This window comes from Thalassophryne amazonica, unplaced genomic scaffold, assembly GCF_902500255.1.
Source record: "Thalassophryne amazonica unplaced genomic scaffold, fThaAma1.1, whole genome shotgun sequence".
Lineage (NCBI taxonomy): Eukaryota > Metazoa > Chordata > Actinopteri > Batrachoidiformes > Batrachoididae > Thalassophryne > Thalassophryne amazonica.
In genome coordinates this window covers 284,046-306,878 of record NW_022986241.1, presented here as the reverse complement: position 1 = coordinate 306,878, position 22,833 = coordinate 284,046, and the positions used below count along the sequence as shown (strand labels likewise).

The following is a 22,833-nucleotide window of genomic DNA, read 5'->3' as shown; positions in this document are numbered from 1 at the left end:
ACTTTAAAAATGCCATAGACATGCTAACGCGTTAGCATCGCTCCCATTTTTAAGTGATAAAATATATCTATCAACTGTTTCAGAAGACCATAATAGGTTGGTTTAACATAGAAAAGGTAAATAATACTCACAGACGTATGCTCTTTAGGGTTTTAGCGGGGGAAAATTAAGCGAAAGAAAGTATAAACGAAGCAACAGATTGAAATATTGCTTCAATCTACGAACCATTGGTTCGTAGGTTCAGAGCAAAGTCGCGCTGCAGAAAAGTTGATTACGGACCCGCTGCAGGGTCTGTAATTAATGGAGAGAAATGATCATTTTCCTGACAAACACCCCCCAAAACAACGGCCACTCTGAAGGACCGATAACAGAATCGTTAAGCACAAAGCTTATTGATGTCGGTGGATCGAAGCATTTCTTAACAATACCCGAAAGGAACCGGTTCTCAATACCCATCCCTAGTATGGATTGCTTAATAACTATGGCTGTGCAGAGTGAACATGCATGCACCAGGCCTGTGAAAGCTCGGATTTTCTTATGTGGAGGGGGGTTGTGTTTTACAACCCCAATTCCAGTGACGTTGGGATGTTGTGTAAAATGTAAATAAAAACAGAATACAATGATTTGCAAATCCTCTTCAATCTATATTCAATTGAATACACCACAAAGACAAGATATTTAATGTTCAAACTGATAAACTTTATTGTTTTTGTTCAAATATTTGCTCATTTTGAAATGGATGCCTGCAACACGTTTCAAAAAAGCTGGGACAGTGGTATGTTTACCACTGTGTTACATCACCTTTCCTTCTAACAACACTCAATAAGCGTTTGGGAACTGAGGACACTAATTGTTGAAGCTTTGCAGGTGGAAATCTTTCCCATTCTTGCTTGATGTCTGACTTCAGTTGTTCAACAGTTCAGGGTCTCCATTGTCGTATTTTGTGCTTCATAATGCGCCACACATTTTCAATGGGCGACAGGTCTGGACTGCAGGCAGGCCAGTCTAGTACCCACACTCTTTTACTATGAAACCACGCTGTTGTAACATGTGCAGAATGTGGTTTAGCATTGTCTTGCTGAAACAAGCAGGAACGTCCCTGTAAAAGACGTTGCTTGGATGGCAGCATGTGTTGCCCCAAAACCTGGATGTACCTTTCAGCATTGATGGTGCCATCACAGATATGTAAGTTGCCCATGCCATGGGCTACTTACCATGTAACGGAATTACAACAGCAGCAAAATCTGGATATACTGCATCTAAGCACAACAGATTAGCTCAAATTGTAATTAAATTACTGTAGAATTACCCAGCTATCAACTTTTTAAAAGAATTTTGCAGTCTGTCTGTGTCACGGAGCGATGTCGGACAGAGAGAAGATGGCAAGAAAGACGGTGTGAAAAAGTTGGATAATGAATCAAAAGTCTGTGGAATTGGTGCTATGGAGGAATAGGAGTGCCAGAATTAAATAAATGTCATTAAATAATTACTTAAATGTGACATTAATTCAATCAGTGCATTATTAAATAATTTCTTAAAAGTGTCATTAATTAATTTAAATTGGAGGAATAAAAGTGACAAATACATAGTTAACTAATTACTTAAATGTGTCATTAATTACTTAAATGTGCCATTAATTAAATCAGTGCATCATTAAATAATTACTTAAATGTGCCATTAATTAATTCATATTGGAGTTAAATACATAATTAATTATTTCAGTATTTAATTATTGCATGGTCAAAAACATATGTAATTATTTCACTATTAACTTATTTTATGGTCCTTGTGTTGTGGTGCATCATGAATTAATTTTATCTGTCAAACTCAGCCAGCAAAGTCAGTGGGCGGGTTTCTAACACTTGATTGGTTACCCTGCACATCAAGTCACGGCAAATTGAGTCCATAAAATGGATTTATACATTTAAAAAATTATACAAATTATTGGTTGAGTTAATTATATTAATAGTAACTATAAATATTTACTATATATATATATTATTTTCCTGGACAATGTGGAAAAAGATGAAATAAGAAATATTGTAAAAAAAACAACAACTGTGTAATCAAAAGATCAACTGACCATGAAGATTTAGACATGACTGTAAAAAGTAGAATAGAAACTATTATTGAACCATTTACTTATATTTGTAATCTGTCTCTGTCAACTGGGATTTTTCCAGATGAAATGAAAATTGCTAAGGTAGTCCCATTATATAAAAATGGAGACAAACATAATTTTTCTAATTACAGGCCAGTATCATTGCTTCCACAGTTTTCTAAAATTATGGAAAACGTTTTTGTGACAAGATTGGATAAATTTATTGAGAAACATTTTAAATAATGCTCAGTATGGATTTAGAACAAAACATTCGACAGCTATGGAAATTATGGAACTAATAGAGAAAATATCAACAACAATAGATCATAAGGATTATTTTGTAAGTATTTTTATCGACCTGAAAAAGGCTTTTGATGTTATAGACACTCAAGATTGCTTCACAAGTTACAACAATATGGAATAAGAGGTATTGCACATCAGTGGGTAAAAAGCTACTTAGAAAATAGAAAACAGTTTGTTCAGATAAATAATACCAAATCAGAATTGTGTAACATTATTTATGGAGTACCACAAGGATCGGTACTTGGACCCAAACCGTTTATTTTGTATATCAATGATTTTGTGAATGTATCCAATGTGCTTGGCAGCATTTTATTTGCTGATGATACAACGCTGTTTTACTCTGGATCAGATATACAGGAAGTAGCACAAGTGATAAATACAGAGTTGGAAAAAGTTAAACATTGGTTTGATATAAACAGACTGTCACTAAATATTAATAAGACAAATTTTATATTGTTTAATGATAGAGCGAAAAAAAATAATAATGTGTCATTACAAATAGATGGAATGGATATACAAAGGGTCATGATTGATGAAGATCTTACATGGAAGTCACACATAAATTACATAAAAGGAAAAATAGTGAAAGCCATTGCTGTTTTGCATAAAGTAAAATGTTCATTAAATAGTTATGGTTTATTAACATTGTACAATTCATTGATTGTCTCTTATTTAACTTATTGTGTAGAAATGTGGGGATCAACATATACAACCTATATACAACCTTTATTTATTTTGCATAAAAGAGCTATAAAAGTGATTAGTAACAGTGGTTTTAGAGATCCATGTAATTGTTTATTAAGTATAGGGTACTTAAATTTCATGATTTAGTCGATTTGAAAATATTACAAACAATGTACCAAGTTAATAAAAATACTTTACCAACAAACATTCACAATATGTTTGAAAAAAGAGTAAGTAGTTATAAATTGAAAGGAATAGAAGTCTTTAAAAAAAACAAGATTTAGAACCAAAGTAAAGGAAAGGAGTATTGCAGTAAATGTTGTAAAATTATGGAACAATCTTAATGAAGAAATTAAAGAATTAAGGTCGCTTAAATTATTTTAAAAACATATTAAATTCAATGTATTAAGTAAGTATGAAACTGAAATAAGTCAGTGGGCTGCAAGAAAAAAAGGTAATCTGTTAATAATGTTTGGAGTGTCTTAAGTTTAAAATGTAACCTGTCAGAGATGTAATCTATTAATTAATGGTCATTATGAAATGGGTCAGTGGTATGTGACAAGTTAGAGAAATGCAATCTGTTAAATAATGTCGACTATGATGCTGAATATTGAAAGATTGTATTGTTAAAAGGGGCAGAAATCATAAGACTTGTTCTTCTTTCTGCTCCTTTTCATTCTGGTGTTGTGGTGCTTTGTTTCTGTTATTTTTCTGTTTTTCTTTTAAATGAATGAAATAAATATTAAAGAAAGAAAGAATTGGGTTTTAAAAAGTAACAGTTTGCATCATGTGTCATGCTTAGTTCATGTTACAGGGTAACATATGTCAAAGAATCCAATGGACATTGGACTTGTTTGACCTTTATTTTGGAGACAAAGCATTCAACACCGTCAAAACCATTCCATTTATTAATCCTATTCAATCAATAATTTGCATCACTTTTTACTAAAATTTAACTTTTGACCCCTGTACAAACTGAAATTTACCATTGTCGCCATTCTTCCTGTTTTTACCCCATAACTCCATAACATTCAGTCATAGATAGTCCAAACTATACCTTTTTGGAGTCTCTGTGATCAGACAAGTAATGTGGTGTAATTTTCAATTTAATTAGACCATTTTTAAATTTTGACCTCCGTGTAATTCCCCCTACCTCGCCGCCTATTGAAAATTTAAGTGGCTGGTCGTTTTTTTTGTGTTTTTTTTTTTGTTTTTTTTTTTTTTTTTTTTAAGTATAGTGTCTAAGCTATATTTGTACTGAATTTGATGTTTGTACCACCAATTGAAAGAATGTTTCAGTTTCTCATTTCTGGCATAAAATATGGTCGTTTACTCACCAACAAGGTTGGGTAGGATTACTTTGAAATGTAATCAGATTACAAGTAATACAAATGTATGTACATACCTAAATGTAATCCACATGTATTCTTTCAATAACTCCACACAGAAAGGCCACAGGTGGGAATCGATCCCATGACCTTCTTGCTGTGAGGCAACAGTGCGAACGATTAATCCACCATGCTGCCCAAAGTAATAATCATACATTTGTAAAGCATTTTAAATAAATGAAAAACTCAACAAAGTGCTGAACATAGCTGGAGACGAACATGAAACAAAGATCCCCATATCCCAAAATAAAAACAAAAACAGAAAAGAATTAAATACAACAAGAAAAAAACAATGAAAAGAAGATGAAGATGAGGTCTGAAGCCTGCTGACTTCTTTTTAACCCTTGAGACACAGAGCAAGTCTGCATCCAAGGACCACAGGGCACGAGGGGTCACAAAAGGCTGAACAAGTTCAGCAAGATAGTTGAGTTCATGACCGTTTAGAGCCTGAAATGTCTAACAAAATCTTGAACTCTAGTCCTCGAGTCGGTGAAGGAAAGCCAGAATGTCTGTGATCAAACCTCCTGGTTTTCATTAAACCTTGAGCAACAGTAATTCTGTACCATCTGTAGACATCCTACACTATTTTTTATAGCAATCCAGAAAATAAAACACTGCAACAGTCAGTTGTGGAAGACAAGGACGTGAATTACAATTTGTGAAATTTAAAACAAAGGCTGATGTACATTTCCAATTTATCAGTTCCATCAGTGCAATAACTTACTGTCATCAGGTCAAACTCACCACTGATACTTTATTTTTGGGTGATTCTTAGACTACGGGCACTTTTATGTCCCTTGATCATATTTTATGAAAAAAAAGAAAAAAGGGGAAATTTCACACTTTTATAGTTACCTTTACAATGAAAGTGTTTTAAGAAATTTGTCCTAGTAGTCTATGATGACTTTTTCACCTTTTTTCAGCATCATTATATGCAAATATTGCCGTTTTGTGCTTGTCCCACACCCAGACTTATGATCTTCAATGATAAAAATGAATAGTAAAAAAACATTTTTTCTAATGTTTTAAAATATCTCTGAAAAAAAAATATCAGTAAAATAATCAAAACATAATTGGGGTATTCAATGTCATACAACTGTTGTGATTTTTTTAAATGAAATGTAGTTGTCTCACACTATTGCCGTAATTTCCACCACAACAATAATGTCCCTTTAAAAAGTTTGTATGAAAGATTGTGTGGGTAGTTTCTATGGAGATAAACAGTGACATCAGAGCACATGTATATAGCGCCAAATCACAACAAACAGTTGCCCCAAGGTGCTTTATATTGTAAGGCAATGGTGTGGTGGAAATTACATTTACAAGGCCAATAGTGCCCGTAGTTAAAAAATCACCCTTTAGTGAGTGTTGTTCTAACATTTATTGTTAAACTAATTGTATTGTTTCTTTACAGACATGCAGCCGTTGTTGGTGATTAAAGAAGAAACTCTCCCTGAACACCAGGAATGGAATCTGAGTGTTGACCAGGAGGACATTAAAGAAGAAGAGAAGCTGTGGATAAGTCAGCAGGGAGAGCAGCTTCAGCAGCTGGAGGAGGCAGATCTTACCAAGTTTGGTTTCACTGCCGTCCCTGTGAAGAGTGAAAATGATGATGAAAAACCAGAGTCATCACAGCTTCATCAAAGTCGAAGTGATGAGAGCACAGAGGCTGAGACTGTAGCCAGCAGCTCATCTGTACACAGAACACTGACAGCAGAAGCTGATGGAGAGGATGATGGAGGACCACAATCAGCCAGCAACTCAGGTCCAAACAGTCATTTACAACCAGATACCAGTGGCAGGAGTTCAGACAGTTCTGGAACTGAGACTGATGACAGTGTTGACTGGAAACAGACCAAAGAACCTCAGTCAGGTTTTAACTGTCAGGAAAAAAACAATATTGTTCATTCAGGCAACACTGATGAGAAACAATTTAAATGCTCTAAATATGGAAAAGCATCTGGTTACATGAACAACTCAGAGCAACAAAAGTTGAGGAAAGCAAGAAGAAAACCATTTATCTGTTCTGATGGGAGTAAAGGACAGAAACAGAAGGGCACTCTGAACAAACAGATTAGAATTCAGAGAGGACTAAAAGCATTTGTCTGTTCTGAGTGTGGTCAAAGGTTTGGACTGAAGAGGAGCCTGACCAGACACATGATAATTCATACAGGACAAAAAGCATTTGTCTGTTCTGAGTGTGGTCAAAGGTTTGGACGAAAGGGCACCCTGAACAGTCACATGATAATTCATACAGGACAAAAAGCATTTGTCTGTTCTGAGTGTGGTCAAAGGTTTGGACAAAAGGGCACCCTGAACAGACACATGATAATTCATACAGGACAAAAAGCATTTGTCTGTTCTGAGTGTGGTCAAAGGTTTGGACGAAAGGGCACCCTGAACAGTCACATGATAATTCATACAGGACAAAAAGCATTTGTCTGTTCTGAGTGTGGTCAAAGGTTTGGACGAAAGAGCCACTTGAAAACACACATAATAATTCATACACGACAAAAAGCATTTATCTGTTCTGAGTGTAGTCAAAGGTTTGGACAAAAGGGCGCCCTGAAAACACACATGATAATTCATACAGGCCAAAAAGTATTTGTCTGTTCTGAGTGTGGTCAAAGATTTGGACGAAAGAGCCACTTGAAAACACACATGATAATTCATACAGGACAAAAAGCATTTGTCTGTTCTGAGTGTGGTCAAAGGTTTGGACTAAAGAGCCACTTGAAAACACACATGATAATTCATACACGACAAAAAGCATTTGTCTGTTCTGAGTGTGGTCAAAGGTTTGGACAAAAGGGCACCCTGAACAGACACATGATAATTCATACAGGACAAAAAGCATTTGTCTGTTCTGAGTGTGGTCAAAGGTTTGGACTAAAAAGCAACCTGACCAAACACATGATAAGGAAGTGGGGCAGGAGATCAAAGGCAGTATTTGAGGAGAGGAAAGGTCACCATCTTGAAGAGAGAGCTCGGATACAAAGCCAGTAATGTTAAGGGGGCAGCTTTAGACCCCCGGTCTGGGGCCCACTGCACTCTTGTAGAAGGAAATTCAAGGCAAATTAAAAAAAAAAAAAGGTAAAAAGCATTTGTCTGTTCTGAGTGTGGTCAAAGGTTTGGACAATAGGGCTCCCTGAAAACGCACATGATACCAAGACCTGAAAAATGACCTAAGAACAACATGGTCATTGAAAGACATCGATATCATCCCAGTTGTGGTGGGAGCAACAGGCCTGATGAAGAAGAACCTGAAGAAATACCTTGAGGCAATCCCCGGTCACCGAAGTGCACATGAGGTGCAGTTGTCTGCGATTAAGGGAACGATCACCATCTTGAAGAGAACCCTCCGATACAATGCCAGATCTGGTTAGGATAACTATAGAGCCTACGGTGCAACTTTAGACCCCAGGTTTGGGGCCCATTGCATTCTACTAAAAAGACATCAAAGATAAATGAAAAACCAAAAGACAAAAAAAAACAAACGAACCATTTACTGCACAAAGCTGACTAAACTAAAGGAGAATAAAAAATTCAAAAATATCCTCCAAAAAGTTAACATAGGACTGATCAAACTGGTCCCAAAAGGAGCCACATTGACAGAGTTAAACTCTGTAAATTATGGAGCGGCATGGTACATACAAAGTAAATTAGCCCCACAAGATTTGGAGAGAAACGGCACCACAAATAAGAAAAAGAATACCATGCCACGATGGAAAAAGAAATTACAAGAAAAAATCAGCCGCCTAAGAGCAGAGATCTCCCAAATGGCCACATTTTTGGGAAACAAGAACCACAAAAAGAATCTTCTTCTTAAAAAAAAAAGATCGCATTAAAAGAAAATACAATGTTGAAGACAAACTGCTAGGTGGAAGGCTGGCTGAATATCAAGCCTTAGTAAAAGCTTTCGCAGCACAAATTAGGAACAAAGACAAAATACAAGCAAAACAGATAAACTATTTGCAACAAACCCCAGACTAGTGTACAGAAAGCTGGCAAATGACACAATAGAAGTACAACAACCACCTGAGAGAAAGGAAATTGAAAAATTCTGGAGACCACTCTTTGAAGACCCAAAACAACACCAAGAGGCTGAGTGGATTGAAAAAATAAAACAGAAAAACAAAGACAAACAACAAATGCCAGCAATTGTAATCACTGAAGAGGACATCAGAAAGAAAATGAGTGAATACAGTAACTTCAAGGCACCTGGCATCAACAAAATCTCAAATTTTTGGCTGAAAAGACTGACAGCATTACACCAACATTATGCTGTGACTTTCACAAAAATATTGAACGGAGAAGAGGACACACCAGACTGGATAATGACTGGGAACACAAGCCTACTACCAAAGACCAAGGAAACACAGCTACCCAACAAGTACAGACCCATCTGCTGCCTAACAACAACGTACAAATGGCTGACAGGAATCATAACTGATGCCATTTATGAACATCTTGACACTGGTGGCTACTTGGAAAATGAACAGAAAGGTTGTTCCAGATGAAGATTAGGAGCTAAAGACCAGTTATCCTGGAGGACTGCAAAACAAGGCAGAGGAACCTCAGCATGGCTTGGATTGACTACAAAAAGGCATTTGACAGTGTACCACACTCCTGGATCTTGAGGTGCTTAGAACTCTACAACATCAATGAGGAAATAAGATCTTTCCTGAGAGCACAAATGAACAAGTGGAACACCAGCATCACCCTCAATCACACAGAGGGACAAATAACAATCCCAGACGTACGAGTTCAGAGAGGGATACTTCAAGGAGACAGCCTTTCGCCTCTCTTATTCTGCTTAATCATGGACCCGCTCAGCAAGATCCTGAAGGAGCAAGACATCGGATATGACTTAAGTAAAGACAAAGGAAAGGAAAACCAAAAACTTGTGAACCATCTGCTGTTCATGGACGATTTGAAAATCTATGCCAACACAAAAAAACGGACTCACTCAGCTCGTGGAAACTGTCCATAAGTTCTCAAAAGACATTGGCATGGAATTTGGACTGGATAAATGCTCAAAATGCACAATGACAAAAGGAAAAAAGACAAAAACCGAAAACATACAGTTGGATGAAGGGAGCTACATTGAAGATCCGGCTGCAGACTCCACATACAACTACTTGGGAATTGAACAAAGTAATACAATTAAGCACAAGAAAATGAGAACAAAAACAACAAAAGAATACTTAAACCGCTTAAAAAAGATCTGCAAAACACAGTTGACACCAAAAAACAAGATCACAGCCATAAACCAGTTTGCAATACCAGTGGTGACCTATTAACCTATTGACATTATTGTTGTGGAAATTACGGCAATAGTGTGGGACAACTACATTTCGTTTAAAAAAATCACAACAGTTGTGTGACATTGAATACCCCAATTATGTTTTGATTATTTTACTGATATTTTATTCAGAGATATTTTAAACCATCAGAAAAAACGTTTTTTTACTATTCATTTTTATCATTGAAGATCATAAGTCTGGGTGTGGGACAAGCACATAACAGCAATATGATCTTCAATGATAAAAAAAAGAATAGTAAAAAAAAACATTTTTTCTAATGTTCTAAAATATCTCTGAATAAAATATCAGTAAAATAATCAAAACATAATTGGGGTATTCAGTGTCATACAACTGTTGTGATTTTTTTAAACGAAATGTAGTTGTCCCACACTATTGCCGTAATTTCCACCACAACAATAATGTCCCTTTAAAAAGTTTGTATGAAAAGATTGTGTGGGTAGTTTCTATGGAGATAAACAGTGACATCAGAGCACATGTATATAGCACCAAATCACAACAAACAGTTGCCCCAAGGCGCTTTATATTGTAAGGCAATGGTGTGGTGGAAATTACATTTATAAGGCCAATAGTGCCCGTAGTTTAAGAATCACCCCTGTATGACTTTACAGTTTTTCTTTCATTCTGTCAAACTGCATTAAAACAGTAAACCCGATTTCACACAAAGAACTAAAATCCCAATAGGAAAAAAGTTTTTTTTTTTTTTTTTTTTTTTTACTGTTCAAATCACAAATGTGTAACAAATCGTTTTTATAACTTGGAATGCAAATATAAATTGTAAATTTCAAAAATGTATGTAGAAAATTGTATATAAACAGTTAAATGGAACTATTTACATTAAATGGAGGAAATTCAAGTGTTTTTTTTTTTTTTTTTTCGTTTTTTTTTTTTTTTTTTTTTTGCAAAACCATCAGATGCCACACAATTTATATTTGTACCACTCGTAAAAACAATTCCAGTCCAACAAAAGGCCCTGGCTTGAACTTAACAGACCTGACACTTCCTCCTGTTTTCTCTTCTCTGATTGACATCTGCACCCACGTGTTTTTTTTTTCATGCGTTTCCACCAATGAAAATGGGCAAGACTTTTTTTGGGGTTTTTTTTTTGCACACCAGCAAGAGGTGTCAAAAGAGGTAGACAGATGTTCACACGTGCATGAAGGCAGTGCACATCTTCCTCCAAATATGTGTATTTGTGAAGATTGTATTTATCATTTGGTGAAAAAACAGTCAGTTGTTGGGAAAGTCGTGGTTTTGTTTCAGGTTGTAATTGCTTCAAGCAGAGAGGAGTGAGAAAACCTCACGTTCGCGTGCTGGCAGAAGCGATCACATGGAACAGCTGCCGTGTTACACACAGCCACAAAATGTCTGTGAGTTTTCCACCAAATGGCTGCAGTTTTCCACCAAAGCCAAAGGGGAAATCATGGTTTGGTTTTAGACTGTAATTGTTTTGAGCAGAGAAAAAGAATGAGAAAACCTCTCATTCGCGTGCATGTGTATGCTGGCCAAAGTGATCGCATGGAGCAGCACTGCACACATGAACATAAAAATTCATGAAAAAGCTTGTTGAAAGTTATTAATCATAATTATTCAGGTTTTACTGGGTGCAGCAACAAAATTTAAAAATTTACGGAGGTTGAATTCTGCACTTTCAACAAACATTCAAACTGAGACTAAAAATGAGACGAATTTGAAGGGCGGATCACTTAATTTAATCGTGACTTTTGATGCGCACCCATGTCAAACAACTTCAGAGGGTTAAATATTGCAGATTGTAAGCCAGTTATAAGAATGTATTATTTTTAAATATCTTATTTTTTCATCGTACTAGAATCTTATTTTTTTTTTATGTACAAAAATTGTATATACGAGAAATTGCTGAAAAAGTGGGCCTTTAAGTGGTTTGGGGGGGCTCTTCCCCACCCCTCCCTCCTGTGGCTCCGCCCCTGCACCAGAGGCCTGCAGAGTTTGTCTGCAGCTGCAAAGAGTTTGCTGTCTGTTCTTATGGGCTCTGTGCTCTCAGTGACACAGATGATCTTAAATAGACTTGTTTTGTATTTAAAGTGAAGCAGTGTGTTTGTGTGTTTTTGTTAAACACATGATGCTGTGTGTCGACCCCTGAAGAGAAAGGACGCACACTTTATGTGAATCAACTGACTCATCAGAAAACACCTTTATTAGACAGATTCTGATTGGGTTTGATTAGCTTTCATCATCAATAGAAAGCTGGAACTCAGGATTTCTGACTTCCAGTTTGAAAATCTACATATTTTAACAGGAGTTAGAATCAATGTAACAAGTTGGACATTAAACATCTGGTTCTGTTCTGGTCCAGTGTGTTGAATCAGGTGCATTTAGTTTCAGGTTTTGATGCTCAAACAGAATTTTATTAAGATTCATTAACTAATATTGCATTTGACAATTTTTCCATCATTTTCATGAGGGGGAGAAGTTTTGCATTTGTAACATTGATACTTAATAAAATTTTAAACAAATTTTTGATTTTGATGCCATCACCTTTTAAAAAGATTTTTATTACTTTTACTGAATTTAATCAATTATCAAGTTTTAGATTTTTAACATTGAAATTAATTTAGTGATTTTGAAATATTGTGTGTTTTGCTGTTTTCTAATTTCAACCATTTTCATAAATGGTTGAACATAGTTTTTGTCATAACAGATTTTTGGTCAATTAATTAATGCTGTATTTAATTTTTCTTTGCTTTGTGCTGATTTTTATTTTAATAAAAGGCGACACCATGTAATTAAAGAAAGGTTTCCTGAAATTTTTTAAACCCATTTTAAAGGTGTTGTTTTCATGTGTTCACAGCCTCCCCTCAATTATGTCAAGTTAACAGATTTTGGCGTGAAAAGGCGGGTCAACGAATTTAAGTTTCTGATTGGTTAAACTCGACTTTGTTACATTACCTGAAGAAACAAACATGACAACTGAAATTATTTCAGCTTAATAGCAACAACTGTTACTATTGAGAAGCTGTTTTGATTTTTGATATAAATGCAGTTATGTTCCAGTACATATATGGACCAAATGGTAAACAGGGACGTTTCAGAGATGGAAACAGAAAGTTTGCTGGACTGAATTCTTCCTCACACACACAACTTCATATTTATCACAATCTTCTATTAAAAGTACGTCAACTGTGGAATAAAAACCTGAGGGTTTTAAATGTATCATGGATCAAGTGTCATTTGTCTCGGTTTCTTTTTGTGTATTTTACAACCAAGTCGTCACAATAAAAGGACTAACAGCTTCATTCTACTACATGACGCTCTGCTGCCACTGAAGTCTATTAACCAAAGCTACAGACAAGAGAAGGCCAGGCTCGTGCTAGAGATAAGAGACTCAACCGACCCGTTCGTAAGAAACACCAAGGCACCAGTGCGAACAGGACGTAAGTGGAAGGCAGAGGAGGCTGTTGACCAGGCCATCAGCAGGCTCGAGCACAAAGAAGTGGTGGGCAGGATACAGTCAGGGAGAGCAGACTTGGGGTAGGGAACAGCCCCCACGTTTTGGTCCAAGGTTACAAGAAAGGAAAGAGTTGGTGATTGAGGAGGTGGTCAGGCACGAGGAGGAGCAATACAGATCAAGGCGCTCAGCCAGCCACAGCAAGGGTGATGGACAACTTGGGAAGGAGTCGTCAGCAGGACCATCAAGTGGTCCGACTTGTGGAAGATGCCTCAAGCAAGGCTTAGTTTCCTCATTCGGGCCACTTATGACACCCTCCCCAGCTCAAGCAATGTGAGCCAGTGGTATGGCTCAGAGGAAAGCTGCCAGCTCTGCAATGCCCCAAACCCAAGCCTACAACATATCCTGTCTAGTTGCAAGACAGCTCTGGTGCAGGGTAGGTATAGGTGGCAGCACGATCTGGTTCTGCGGAAGCTGGCAGAAGTCCTTGAAGCGCGGAGAATGAAAGCAGCCAAAGACCCTCCTTCTAAGACTCAGACGTCATCAGCTTTGTTAGACAAGGGGCTGGAGCTCAGACCATCTTCCAGAGGGAAAGATCATTGTTAACACCTGGATGCAACTGGAACTTAAGGGTGGATCTTGAGCGGCAGCTCAAGTTTCCCCCAGAGATTACCACCACCTCCCTGAGGCCAGACGTCATCCTGTGGTCCTATGATCTCAAGACAGCGATCCTGGCAGAGCTAACTGTCCCTTGGGAGGGAGGAATGGAGGCTGCGTGTGAAAGGAAGAGAGACAAATACACCGACCTGGTAGCCGAGTGGCGGGAAGCCAGATGGTCCACAACTATCTACCCTGTGGAGGTTGGCTGCAGGGAGTTCATTGGAACATCCATCCAGCGCCGCCTCAGGAAGATTGGAGTGTCTGGAACAAGGCTGAAGAGGGCATCTAGGGACCTGGCAGAAGAGGCGGAAAGAGCCAGCTTCTGGTTGCGTAGGAAGGACAGGTCGTGGGGGAAAGGGGTCCTATGGGTGGCTGCAGGGGGCGGCAGGGACCACCGTGAGATGTTCCGGGATTAATGGAGCGAAACATCATTGAAGGGTGACTCCCGGCTGATGACCCTGCAGTTACCCCGGTGGCACCGGCGGAGGTGCATCAGGTGGAAACGCCATGCAGGTAGAGCTTACCTGTGCTTCCAACAACTACTACATGACGCTCTTCAATCAAAAAGTGTGTTTGTGGAGCTGTTAATCGGGACAGTTGTGCACAGAATGAAAACATGAAACTTTCAGGGTTTGTTCTTGATGACAGAAGCTTTAATTTAAGATGTGGAGATGTTCTTAGTTTGACCACTGGGGTCAGCTAGAGGTCATTAACCTGTGAGATGTGAAATTTCTGAACATGAAATTAGAAACGGGTGAATCTTATTTCATAGTTTTCATGACAAAAAGTTGGTATTTTGCCAGAATTTGAAATTGTGCAATTTTGAACAGAGCTTTAAAGAACCAAACAAAACCAACAATAAAATTTATCAAAAACTAGCAGGAAAGAAGCATTTAGGTTAAATTTTATTGTTTTCCAAACAAACAGCATTTAATAACAAAAATTCACTTTTGTGAGGAAGAATTATGAAGAGTATCAATGAATCAATCAATCTGAATCAAAATCAAAACAGAAATCAAATGAGCAAAGAAGCATGAATTATACAAAAACATTTTGCAAAAAATTATCCTCAAAGAAGTCCATATTTTCCTAAAATTTACAATTTCATATTTCCACAAGGAAGAATTGTGAACAGTGTTCAGATGAATCGAACAAAACCAACAGAATTAAAATCAGAAACTGAACATTAAAAAAAAAAAAAAATCTACATTTAAAAAAAAAAAATTTATATTTTGTGAGGAGGAATTATGAACAGAGCTTCAATGAAGGAAACAAAAACATGACAATGTACTAAAGAAAGGGAAAATATTTTTACCAGGAAAAAAAAAAATCTGTATTTTCCCCAAACCTTACAATGCCACAGATGCCATCTCACACCTCGACAACTGCAACACCTTGCTGACAGGTTAAATGCCATGAACATCTAAACACATCACACCACCTTTTAGTCCAAATCTTGTGACAGACAGCTTTTGTTTGTTTTTACTTTTGTTGATTTAATTTTAATAGAACGCAACGGGCCCCTGAAGTTGCACCCTAAACATTGCTGGCACTGTATCCGAGGGCTCTCTTTAAGATGGTGATCGTTCCCTTGATTGCTGACAACTGCACCTCCTGCGCTTGGGTGACCGGGGATTGCCTCAAGGTGATTCTTCAGGTTCTTCTTCATCAGGCCTGTTGCCCCAACCACAACCGAGATGTTATCTAATTCTTTCAATGACCATGTTGTTCGTAGGTCATTTTTAAGGTTTTGGTATTTTGAGATCTTTCAACTTTCCGCTCGATTCAGGCCGTAGTCATTGGGGACTGTTACATCAATGATTTTGGCTGTTTTCTCTTGCTTGTTTCAGATGACAATGTCAGGTTTGATTGCACCTCCTTCGATGTGTCTTCCTGCTGGGATCTCTTTGTCGTAGAAGACAGTTATTTTTCCGTTGGATGAGACTGGTGCTGGCTCGTGCTCCCAGACATGTTCTTTGACTTCCATCTTCAGTTCCTTGCAGACCTTCCAGTGGAGATATTGACAGATCTTGTTGTGTCTGGATGTATAATGCCCATCTGCCATGAGGATCTGGCATGCTGAAGTTAGATGGTTTACACTCTCAACAGCTGTATGACAGAATCGGCATTTATCATTCTGTGAGATCCCTGCCATTTTTTTTAAAGCCATTTCTTAGAAGTCCCTGATCTTGTGCTCCAATCAGAATTCTTTCTCCATCAAAACAGAGTTCTCCCTTTTTTAGCCACTGCATTGATCCAACTTTGTCGATGTATTCCTTTTTGAGTTCTTCTTGGAATCGTCCGGCTCTTTTGTGCTGTTTCCATCTTTCCACTCGATGTTTTCCTTCTCTTTTGCTGTATTGTTCTCTGGTCTGTCTTGCAAGTTTCATTGCAGGTATGAGACTGTTGCTTTTTCTCTCTTGTAGAAGTTCTCTGCCAAAGTTTTTTTTTGCCAGTTTAGTGATTGAGGTCCGTTCAGTTATGGCCTCGTGATGTTGTTTGACCGTTTTTATGATTTCTTCTTCAGAGCTCTTTAAGTACTGTCCAATACTTATTATCGATGCTCTGTAGGCCTGGTTGATTTCAGTGAGACCCATACCGCCTTCTCTGCGAGGGAGATATATTCTGTCCATGCACTGATTTCTGTATGTGACTTTGTGGAGGTTGAGCATCTTCCTGGTTTTTGTGTCCAACTTATTAACCTCACATTGTGGCCAGTTCACTATGCCAAACCCATAGGTCATCACTGGTATTGCAAACTGGTTTATGGCTATGATCTTGTTTTTTGGTGTCAGCTGTGTTTTGCAGATCTTTTTTAAGCAGTTTAGGTATTCTTTTGTTGTTTTTGTTCTCATTTTCTTGTGCTCAATTGTATTACTTTGTTCGATTCCCAAGTATTTGTATGTGGAGTCTGCAGCCAGATCTTCAATGTAGCTCCCTTCATCTAATTGTATGTTTTCGGTTTTTGTCTTTTTTCCTTTTGTCATTGTGCATTTTGAGCATTTATCCAGTCCAAATTCCATGCCAATGTCTTTTGAGAACTTATGGACAGTTTTCACGAGCTGCCTGAGTCCGTTTTTTGTGTTGGCATAGATTTTCAAATCGTCCATGAACAACAGATGGTTCACAAGTTTTGGGTTTTCCTTTCCTTTGTCTTTACTTAAGTCATATCCGATGTCATGCTCCTTCAGGATCTTGCTGAGCGGGTCCATGATTAACCAAAATAAGAGAGGCGAAAGGCTGTCTCCCTGAAGTATCCCTCTCTGAACTCGTACGTCTGGGATTATTTGTCCCTCTGTGTGATTGAGGGTGATGGTGGTGTTCCACTTGTTCATTTGTGCTCTCAGGAAAGTTCTTATTTCCTCATTGATGTTGTAGAGTTCTAAGCACCTCAAGATCCAGGAGTGTGGTACACTGTCAAAGGCTTTTTTGTAATCAATCCAAGCCATGCTGAGGTTCCTCTGCCTTGTTTCGCAATCCTCCAGGATAACTTTTTTCTGCTAGTAACTGGTCTTTAGCTCCTAATCTTCTTCTGGAACAACCTTTCTGTTCATTTTCCAGGTAGCTACCAGTGTCAAGATGTTCATAAATGGCATCAGTTATGATTCCTGTCAGTCATTTGTACGTTGTTGTTAGGCAGCAGATGGGTCTGTACTTGTTGGGTAGCTGTGTTTCCTTGGTCTTTGGTAGTAGGCTTGTGTTCCCTGTCGTTAGCCAGTCTGGTGTGTCCTCTTCTCCGTTCAATATTTCTGTGAAAGTCACAGCATAATGTTGGTGTAATGCTGTCAGTCTGTTCAGCCAAAAATTTGGAATTTTGTTGATGCCAGGTGCCTTGAAGTTACTGTATTCACTCATTTTCTTTCTGATGTCCTCTTCAGTGATTACAATTGCAGGCATTTGTTGTTTGTTTTGTTTTTTCAATCCACTCAGCCTCTTGGTGTTTTGGGTCTTCAAAGAGTGGTCTCCAGAATTTTTCAATTTCCTCTCTCTCTGATGGTTGTTGTACTTCTATTGTGTCGTTTGCCAGATTTCTGTACACTAGTCTGGGATTTTTTGCAAATAGTTTATCTGTTTTGCTTGTATTTTCTTGTCTTTGTTCCTAATTTGTGCTGCGAAAGATTTTACTAAGGCTTGATGTTCAGCCTCCCACCTAGCCGTTTCAACATTGTATTTTCTTTTAATGCGATTTATTTTTTTAAGATGATTCTTTTTGTGGTTCTTGTTTCCCAAAAATGTGGCCATTTGGGAGATCTCTGCTCTTAGGCGGCTGATTTTTTCTTGTAATTTCTTTTTCCATCGTGGCATGATATTCTTTTTCTTATTTGTGGTACTGTTTCTCTCCAAATCTTGTGGGGCTAATTTACTTTGTATGTACCATGCCGCTCCATAATTTACAGAGTTTAACTCTGTCAATGTGGCTCCTTTTGGGACCAGTTTGGTCAGTCCTATGTTAACTTTTTGCAGGATATTTTTGAATTTTGTATTCTCCTTTAATTTAGTCAGCTTTGGGCGCTCTTTCATGTCCATTTTTCTTGTTTCTTCAATCTTATTTGCCAATTCCTCTTCTAGTTCCTGCTGTTCTGGGTCTGTGTGCACCTGTATATTGTTTTGTAGATGAGCTGGTGAACTGCTCATTTTTTCAGGGAGCAGTGAGTTGCTCATTTTTTCGGGGGGCAGTGAATGGTTAGTTTTTTTCTGGGATGTACTTTTTTTTTGAGGGCAATCATTTTTTGGTGGTGCAATGGGTTGCGTCAGAGGGCAAATGCCGTCTCTGATCATTTGCTCAACCTCCTGTTGCATCACTTTTATTTTATCCTCCAAGAAATGTTTTTGTGTGATAAAGTTAGATTTTTGGGTGGTGAGATTCTAACAGGATTTTTTTTTTAGGATTTTTTGGGGGGATTTTTGTCTTTGGTTTTTCATTTATCTTTGTCTTTTTAGTAGAATGCAATGGGCCCCAAACCTGGGGTCTAAAGTTGCACCCTAGGCTCTATAGTTATCCTAACCAGATCTGGCATTGTATCCGAGGGCTCTCTTCAAGATGGTGATTGTTCCCTTAATCGCAGACAACTGCACCTCATGTGCACTTGGGTGACCGGGGATTGCCTCAAGGTATTTCTTCAGGTTCTTCTTCATCAGGCCTGTTGCTCCCACCACAACTGGGATGATATCGATGTCTTATCATGTGTGTTTTCAGGTTGCCCTTTCGTCTAAACCTTTGACCACACACAGAACAGACAAATGCTGTTTGTCCTGTATGAATTATCATGTGCATTTTAAGGGTATCCCTTCGTCCAAACCTTTGACCACACTCAGAACAAACAAATGCTTTTTGTCCTGTATGAATTATCATGTGTGTTTTCAGGTTGCCCTTTCGTCTAAACCTTTTACAACACTCAGAACAAACAAATGCTGTTTGCCCTGTATGAATTATCATGTGCGTTTTAAGGGTATCCTTTCGTCCAAACCTTTGACCACACTCAGAACAGACAAATGCTGTTTGTCCTGTATGAATTATCATGTGCGTTTTAAGGGTATCCCTTCGTCCAAACCTTTGACCACACTCAGAACAGACAAATGCTTTTTGTCCTGTATGAATTATCATGTGTTTTTTCAGGTCGCCCTTTCGTCTAAACCTTTTACCGCACTCAGAACAGACAAATGCTTTTTGCCCTGTATGAATTATCATGTGTTTTTTCAGGTCGCCCTTTTGTCCAAATCTTTTACCACACTCAGAACAGAGAAATGTTTTTTGTCCTGTATGAATTCTAAAGTCTTTGTTCAGAGTGTCCTTCTGTTTCTGTCTTTTACTCTGATCAGAACAGCTAAATGGTTTTCTTCTTGCTTTCCTCCCCGTTTGTTGCTCTGAGTTGTTCATGTGACCAAATGCTTTTCCATATTTAGAGCCTTTAAATTGTTTCTCATCAGTGTTGTCTGAATGAATAATATTGGTATTTTTTTGACAGTTAAAACCTGACTGAAGTTCTCTGGTCTGTTTCCAGTCATCACTGTCATCAGTCTCAGTTCCAGAACTGTCTGAACTCCTGCCACTGGTATCTGGTTGTAAATGACTGTTTGGACCTGAGTTGCTGGCTGGTTGTGGTCCTCCATTGTCCTCTCCATCAGCTTCTGCTGTCAGTGTTCTGTGTACAGATGAGCTGCTGGCTACAGGCTCAGCCTCTGTGCTCTCATCACTTCGGCTTTGATGAAGCTGTGATGTCTCTGGTTTTTCATCATCATTTTCACTCTTCACAGGGACGAAAGTGAAACCAAACTTGGTGAGATCTGCCTCCTCCAGCTGCTGAAGCTGCTCTCCCTGCTGACTTATCCACAGCTTTTCTTCTTCTTTAATGTCCTCCTGGTCAACACTCAGATTCCATTCCTGGTGTTCAGGGAAAGTTTCTTCTTTGATCACCAACAACGGCTGCATGTCTGTAAAGAAACAATACAATTAATTTAACAATAAATGTTAGAACAACACTCAGTAAAACAAAGTATCAGTGGTGAGTTTGACCTGATGACAGTAAGTTATTGCACTGATGGAACTGATAAAGTGGAAATGTACATTAGCATTTGTTTTAAATTTCACAAATTGTAATTCACATCCTTGTCTTCCACAACTGACTATTGCAGTGTTTTATTTTCTGGATTGCTATAAAATAGTGTAGGATGTCTACAGATGGTACAGAATTACTGTTGCTTGAGTTTTGATGAAAACCAAGAGGTTTGATTACAGACATTCTGGCTTCCCTTCACCGACTCAAGGACTAGATTTCAAGATTTTGTTCGACATTTCAGGCTCTAAACGGTCATGAACTCAACTATCTTGCTGAACTTGTTCAGCCTTATGTGCCTCCTCGTGCCCTGTGGTCCTTGGATGCAGACTTGCTCTGTGTCTCAAGGGTTCAAAAGAAGTCAGCAGGCTTCAGAGCCTTTTTTTTTGTCGTGGTCGTATCTTGTGGAACAGGCTGTCTGTTGACATTTGAAGTGTGACTCCAAGACTATTTTTAAAACATTTTTTGTAATTAGTTTGAAGGTTTTTCATCTTCTTTACATTATTTTTTTGTTGTATTTAATTATTTTCTGTTACTGTTTTTATTTTTGGATATGGGGATCTTTGTTTCATGTTTGTCTGCAGCTTTGTTCAACACTTTGTTGAGGTTTTTTTCCTTCATTTAAAATGCTTTACAAATGTATTATTATTATTTAGGGCAGCACGGTGGATTAGTGGTTTGCACTGTTGCCTCACAGCAAGAAGGTCATGGGATCGATTCCCACCTGTGGCCTTTCTGTGTGGAGTTTGAATGTTCTCCCCGTGTTTGTGTGGGTTCTCTCCGGGTGCTGCAGCTTCCTCCCACATCTAAAGACCTGCATGTTAGGTGAACTCAAAGTGTTAAATTGTGTGTGTGTGTTTGTCTATATGTGGCCCTGTGACAGATCGTCGTCCTGTCCAGGGTGTACCCGCCTCACCCTCCATGACAGCTGGAATGGGCTCTGACCCCTCGTGACCCTTAATTGTTGTAAGCGGGTACAAAAGATGGATGATTATTACTAAATACATGGCACTCGCAGAAGATGTCAGAAGTCATCAAACATGATATGAACACATCTATAGTGACATTACAACTCATTAAAAAATTAAATTCATAGTTTGTAATGTTGCTGTTTGCAAAAACAAAAACATTAATGGACTGAATTTCTACAGCACTTTTTACCATCTGATACATATGTTCAAAGAGCTTTTAGCCGTTTATTCAACGTCCAGACGTTTAATAAACTTTCACTTTCCAGCCTTTTTTTCCAGCATTTTTATTATAACCATTTTATTAAACACTTATTCAATGTTAAAATGCTCCTTTTTTAAGGCTCAGTTAATGATCATAACTTTTTTGTTTAAACCTGCAACACAAAGTAGCCTTGCTAGTTATGCTCCAACCAAAGAGGTTATGAGAACTAGAGTTCACACTCCCAATGCTGCCCACTAAACGTGAACGTCCCTTCATAGACAGCGACATGACGCCTCCTAACCAGGCAAAATAGACTATCTATCTTTATATAGCGCTTTTCCATCTGTATCAGAGATACAAAGTGCTTTACAATTATGTTTCACATTAACCCCGATGTCAGGGCGCTGCCATACAAGGCGCTCGCTACACACTGGGAGCAATAGGGATAGGATTAAAGGCCTTGCCCAAGGGCCTTTAGTGATTTTCCAGTCAGGTGGGGATTTGAACCCATGATCTTCTGGACTCAAGCCCAACACCTTAACCATCAGACCATCACCTCCCCAGACAACAGACTAAAACATTTTTTTTTCCCCTCCCAAAACTGAGACGTCCTGACGTGCAGCACAGCCGTTTGCAAGAGTTCAGCTCAGAGGTGGTTGTTGTCAGTTCAGGAGCTCCTGTTATTGTCCGGGGTCCCCACAGCGCATACAGTCAGATCTGCATAGTTATTTGGCACAGGTTTTACACTGGATGTCCTTCATGATGCAACTCCTGTTATACCTGGAGAAACACACACAGCCACTCGTGTGCGGAAGAGTTCTCCCATCCAAGTACTAACCAGACGCTGTACTGCTTAGCTTCTGACGGGATCAGGCTTAAGCAAGGTTTACACAGACAGTTTTGTTGGCGAGTAGTATGTAGACTGAAGTTCGCGGTAGTTCCGGTTGTTTTCGCGGTGGAAAGGGGCGGAGCTCGCCGGCTCCGGTTGTCAGTCAAATGACGGACCTTGATCACACGGAGCGAGTTGCTGTGGAAAGCTCCCAATACAGAGAGTATCATTATTTGCTCTAGCAGCTGTGTCTGGGTGACGGCCGCTTTCAGCGGTCCTTCCCCCTCTGCGGGACCGCAGTTTGAGGACCAACTGTCCCGTTCACGCTCGCACGTGTAAACAAAAAACTCTGCTGCTTGCTGCAGCTGTCTCTTCCCCCCAAAAACTGTC

General features: G+C 38.5%; 3 long non-coding RNA genes across 4 annotated transcripts in view; 2 read left to right on the top strand and 1 right to left on the bottom strand.

Moving 5' to 3' along the window:
• LOC117505751 overlaps window positions 1-22,833 on the top strand; it is a 362,202-nt gene that overhangs the window by 92,529 nt on the left and 246,840 nt on the right. The window lies entirely within an intron of this gene.
• On the top strand, window positions 6,812-7,595 carry LOC117505744. 2 transcript variants are annotated; one of them, XR_004559240.1, is made up of 2 exons: window positions 6,812-7,022; window positions 7,107-7,205. It is a non-coding gene; the product is annotated as an uncharacterized LOC117505744 (long non-coding RNA). The 2 variants fall into 2 exon arrangements; XR_004559241.1 differs by lacking the exon at window positions 7,107-7,205 and adding an exon at window positions 7,275-7,595 and having other exon boundaries at window positions 6,906-7,022.
• Window positions 6,872-7,396, bottom strand: LOC117505743. The gene is made up of 2 exons (XR_004559239.1): window positions 7,293-7,396; window positions 6,872-7,124 (listed from the first exon to the last, which is right to left on the bottom strand). It is a non-coding gene; the product is annotated as an uncharacterized LOC117505743 (long non-coding RNA).